Source organism: Chrysemys picta, chromosome 25, assembly GCF_011386835.1.
Source record: "Chrysemys picta bellii isolate R12L10 chromosome 25, ASM1138683v2, whole genome shotgun sequence".
NCBI lineage: Eukaryota > Metazoa > Chordata > Testudines > Emydidae > Chrysemys > Chrysemys picta.
In genome coordinates this window covers 15,627,388-15,633,387 of record NC_088815.1, presented here as the reverse complement: position 1 = coordinate 15,633,387, position 6,000 = coordinate 15,627,388, and positions in this window count along the sequence as shown.

The following is a 6,000-nucleotide window of genomic DNA, read 5'->3' as shown; positions in this document are numbered from 1 at the left end:
TGGGCTCTCACCGGCATGCCTGCTTTGCTTCTGGAGCAGGAGCGTGGAGCTGGAATGGCAGGGCCTGCTCTTCTGTGCTGGAGCCTGGCTGTGGTTGTGTTTCTGGCTTGGGGGGCGGTGGAGGAAGGAGCTGTGTGCACATTACTTAAGGGAAAGCAGCAGACGCTTCTCCATAGGCTAAGGCCAGAGACTGAGGCTATGGCTTCACTAGAGCAGTGGCTCTCAGCCTTTCCAGACTCCTGGACCCCTTTCAAGAGTCTGATTTGTCTTGTGTACCCCAAGTTACCCCTCACTTAATGACTTGCTTACCTCACACACAGCCTATAACCGTGTCACAGCAGCGCTGTTACTGACAAATGGCCGACTTCCCCTTTTTACCATGGAATTATAAAATAAATCGATGGGAATATAAATACTGGACTTACATTTCAGTGTATGGGCTATAGCAGGGATGGCCAACCTGTGGCTCCAGAGTCCCATGCCATTCTTTAGAGGTTAATACGGCACTTACCTAGGCACTGATTCCAGGGCTGGAGCTACAGATGCTAACTTCCAATGTGCTGGGGGGTGCTCATTGCTCAACCCCCTGCTCTGCCCCAAGCCCTGCCCCTACTCCACCTCTTCCCCCAGGGCCCCTTCCCCTGAGCCTACCGTGCTCTCCTCCCCCCCCCCCATAGCCTCCTGCGCACGTGAAACAGCTGATTGCGGTGGGCGGGGGGAGTAGGTGCTGATTGGGGGGGCTGCCGGCAGGCAGGAGGTGCTGGGTGTTGTGGAGCGGATGGGGGGCTGCTGACGTATTACTGTGGCTCTTTGGCCATGTACATTGGTAAATTCTGGCTGGCCACCCCTGGGCTATAGAGCAGTATGAACTAGGCACTGTGTGAAATTTGAGTTTGCACTGACTTCGCTGGTGCTTTTTCTGTTGCCTGTTGTAAAACTAGGCAAATCTCTAGACGAGCTGATGTCCCCCTGGAAGAGCTCTGGGAACCCCCTGGTTGAGAACCACGGCACTAGAGAGTTTACAGCTGCAGACGCGCTAAGCCCACGGGAGAGAGCTCTCCCATTGATTTAATTAATCCACTCCTAACGAGCGGCAGCAACTCTCCTGCTGACTTGGCGCTGTCCACGCCGGCCCTTACGTCACTCGGGGGCGTGGCTTATTCACACCCCCATGCAACATACGTGATACTGACGTAAGGTGTAGTGTAGACATGGCCAAAGCTGCAGTTACCTCACCCCCAAGCAAGCGTTTGTGTCTGTCACTGTGCTACACTTCCTCTACTCACCCCTCGTCAAGGCCCAGCGTGCCGTCCCCGAGGGGAAGTCCTGTCTGCAGTGCAGCGTGGCTCTGTGGAGGACACACAACTAGGAGGAAGAGGGCGGAGTTGCTGCAAGTCCATGGAGTGGAAAACAATCTGGGAATGTCTGGGTTTCAGGCGTGTAGCTGGCGGGAAAGCCGCAGGCCCCGCTGCAGGCATCGCAACAACCGTAATGGATGCTGGCAGCTGACTCTGCAACTGCAGCCCCATAAGGAGCTGGCGCCAGGTAGCTCGGTGCGCCAGGAAGAGCCCCCGATGAACGGGAGTGGAAGAGGCGTGGTGCAGAAAGGCAGGGTTGGGGGTGTAGAACTGATGAATGAAATTGTTTGTTTTTAATTGTTCACTTTATTAATGTAACTTCATAAGTAATGTTTTTTATGAATGAAACAATATTCATTCATAAAACCGGTTACCCCAATAACTGGCTAATTAACAATTAAGATGCTTGTTAAGAGCCATAGCTGTTCAGTCAGCTGCCTTTGTAAGTTTCACTATCAATCCAATTCCTGCTTAAATCACTGAGACTTGCCCTGTTTCAGTATTGGAACTTCTGTTCACTATTTATTACACTTGCCGTACAGTGCAACTTCTGTTCACTGTTTGCCATCCATTGTACTTGTCTATATTGTCACTTCTATTCACTGTTTGCCATATTGTAATTCAAACCCCATTTTAAAACGCTTACTCCATTTTGTAAGGGTTGCTGCAACCTTCATTTTTGCAAAACCTGCTGTAATCTTATTAGTTTAGTTTAGATGTGTGAATGAGGGATGTATGGATGGTGGAATCAACCTCCAGCCCCAGCCTGTCCTGATTAAATAGAGTTCAAACACCAACGGCTGAAGATGCAGACAACAGCCCTAACAAAGTAAGCAGAGTCCACCCTAAAAAGAAAAAGTACAATAGAAGGAAGATCAAAGCCCGGTCCAAGGCTGAAAGTCATGTCTGCAATTGATGGGTGATCAATCACCAAACCTGAAGGCAGCATGACACAGCAAGACCTATAGACTCTGGATTCAAACTAAAGCCTACAAAAAGGATGGGTGAGATAGAAAACTTTGGAGGAGGGTAACATTCTGCTGCCAACATGGAAGGGCATCGGTGCATGCCCAACAGAGACCCAGCTCGTCCTTGTGCCCGGCTTTCCTGGCCAGTTACCACCACAAGCTACGAACCCAAGCTGCAAACTCAAGCCACAGACTCAAGCAGGACTGGTAACTATGCAGCAGCTGCAGAACATCTAATGGGTGGGTGTGTGGGTATTAGGTATAATGTGTGTGTATAAGGATTAAGATATTAGTTATTGGTCATAAATCAAATTGTTATCATAATAAATGTGGCATCTTTATCTTGTCCCCTTTAATAAGATCCTGCTAATTTTTATTGGTATAACAGGGGCGGCAGTTGATTTCCAGCCTGTCCATGCTACTTGAGATCAGTCGCTCAGACTCTTGACACGCTTTATCAGCTCCCACTTCTGAATGGAGTCTGATTCTTCCCAGTGAATTTCATGCTGGTGGAAGGGCACCAGCCTGACGTCGCTGGGGACTGGAGCGCTCTTGTTACATCTAGAACAGAGACAGCACGCCCCCTGGCAGTGCCAGCTAAGTCCCTCTGCATCACCTCTTGGTACAGCTGCAAGGACTGCGGTGGGTGATGGGTTATACTGTTCCCTGGCAGTTGGGTTGGATCCCCCAGTCTTACTTGACAGGTAGCCCCGAACAGCTGCTGTGTTAATCAGCTAGACTGGATTTAGAATGAGCTGATTATCTGTGTGTTTTTCCAGGAGTCAATATTCAAACATCAAGGCTTGTCCTGTTGGCGTCAGGTGGGGATGGAGAGGGTATGCCAGACTGTGGGGCCTGGGCTGGGATTTCATAGGAGCCTAAGGGAGTTATGCACTGAGTTCCCCCTGAATTCTGTGGGGTTTAGGTGCCTCCCTTCTTTGAAAATCCCAGCCCAAAGCTACCCAGTCTGCTTTGGACCCGAGTCCCTGCATAGAAATGAGCCAGGCAACGGTGCATCCTGCCTTGCATTGTTCCTGAGATGGGGAGGCATTGACTCAGTAGCAGAGCATGCCCTGGAAACGGGTCAGCCATGTGCGTGTGGGTACGCACTGCAGAATAGACCGGCAGCATGTCCCCTTGGGCTAATCCTGCTGGAAATACAGAGACTTCGCTCCTGGCTCCATCCTCGGCTCATCCCAAGGGACCTGTTGTTGCACCTGGGGCCACGGTTGGTGATTTCCGCACCTGAGATGCTGGGTTACCTCCCCAATACGAATCTCCTACAGGACTGGTCCAAAGCACCACAGCTCTCCCCAGCGGAGGTTGAGGCCATCGCTGGGTTTTCAAACGGCAGCAGAACCGTAGTGGCCAAGTGCTTGTGGGTAAATAGATCCACTCATGGCCAGGAGCCTGGCTGACTTCGAGTCTTCTGCTCTCATTCCTTCCCAGGCAAAGCAGGTGGTGCTTTGTGACATGCGCTGGTTGTCTTGCTTCCTTCCTCCCGTCTCCCACTGTCCTGGCTCCAGTGAGAGAGCTTCTTGGGAGGGGTCTGCAGCACGGCCAGTGGGTGATCGGTCTCTGGGTCGCGCTGACCTCCCCTGGGAGCTGGTTCTGCAGTGGAGCTGCCGTGACCGAGAGCAGTTTCTCTGGCTTTCTCGAGCGTACTCCTGGGCATTGTGCTCTGTGTTGTCCCAAAGGAGCGCGGCCACCTTGGGGGGGGGGGGGGGGTCCTGGCCTGCTGATGGCTTTGGGAGATCTGGCCCAGGCCCTCGAAGTGGCAGGTGGAAGCAGACTGGTGCCCAGCCTGTGCGCTCATGGCAGCATCTCTCATTGAGGAGCTGGGCTGGCTGCCGTGTTCTGCATGACCCGGAGCCTCTGCCTGGTTCCACCTTCGGCCCCAGCCAGTGCTACAGGGACCTGGAAGGGATGGATTGCTGGGGCCGGGTCCTTGTCTGGGAGGAAGGGGCAGCATTTCCTAGCGGGTCAGAGGTGGACAGTGACCTCTTTCTCCACCGATGCTGTCCGGTCGTCTAGGCCGGTGTGTCTCAACCTCTTTGATACCAGGGACCAGCTCGCTGCCTTCCCAAACTGTGTCCAGGAGGTCTCGGGCCAGTCCACAGACCGGTCATTAGAATCGCTGATCCAGGCTATGTGCCAGGTCAGACAGAGTCCTGAGACTTCCTACCAGTTCGACAAATGGGGGAGGGCTGGGATGTGCAGTGCTTCCCTCTCCCGATCAGCCGGGTCTTGCCTGGGCTGCGTTTGTCGTCTGCTCTCCAGCCAGGCCGGCCTCTCGGCATTGCGAGATCCTTAGGAAGGTGAAGAGAGAGAGACGGCTTGTTACGCTGAGCAGCGCCGGAGGAGTCTACTAAGCACCAGCAGTTCCAGCTAACGGAGAGACTCATTAACTGTCCCTTTCTTTCCTGATGGAAAGACCCTCTCAGGGCCTGGCCCAGCCTGGCAGTGGCTGGGCCATGATGGCAGATAACGACTAAGGGAAGGGGGAGATTGGGGTGGCTGTGCATCTGTGAAAGGGGCAAGCTAAAGAGACAGCTGGGGAGACCCCGAGAGACCTTTTGGGTAAAGGAAAGGGGCTTGAACCTGGATCTTGCTGCCGATTTCCCTGACCACAGCAGGAGTCAGGCCTTTGTGTGCATTCTTTGGAAGTAAATCAGATTGCATCCCATGAATACCTGACTCCAGCATCCGCTTCTAGCCTGCAGGACCCCCCAGTACTGGCTAACTGCTCAGGTCCAAAGGGGGTTACACCTGGGACGGTCTCATGTAACAGCATAGCCTAAGGAAGGGCTGTCACAGCCCAGCACCCCTTTTTGTGTAGTCCTGTCCCAAGTCAGAGCCCAGGAAGGATGTTCATTGCTGACTGTGGCTGCACAAGACTTCCCGTGTGAAGAAGTTAATATCCGAAAGGTGTTTCAGGAGCAGCTGAGGGGACACGTTATACGAGATTTCTATTTTTGGTGGTTGGAAGCTCAAGTATGCGTCTCTGCATTGCATGGACCGGGAATGCTGGGGGTTACTGTACAGTTCATTTCTTTGACGGTCAGTGTGGTTAAGTGAGAAATTTTCCACTTGGGAAAAACGTAAGCTTTGTCTTGGACAAATGCTGTCAACCTGCCGGAAAGGAAAAGAAAGCAGACAGATTCCTGCTGCAGCAGGATAAAAACTGTTTAGCACCCACTTTGATTCATCTTGTGTTTGGTTGCTTTAGAACTGCCTAAAGGTCAGCGAGGATTCCATCATGACTGAGTCAGTGCTCGAAAACCCTCACATGTCACTGTCTCCAAACTGGCAAAGGAGGAAGAATGTTCTGGTTCTGAAACCTTCATTCTTCACGTGCAGCTCTGGACAGAAGGTGAAAACACTTCCTCCTTGTTTCTCGGCTTTATGCAGGATGGCAGAGGGCAGGGTCTTCGCTACCCTTCACTATTCTGTTCACAAGCAGTGAAAGATCAACCAGTTTGCAGACTCCGATGTTCTTTCATTTGTGGGGTTTTTAAAGAATTATAGTTAGGGAATCTGCTAAAGCCGCCTCCAGTAAATTAATCCACAGGATAGTAAAAGACCAAGAAAACTGCTAAGTTGCGTCTAGCCCATGGGGCTTATCTGGGGTCTTGTTAGGCAAAGCCCAGTCTTCCTGCCTCTTGGCAGTGGGG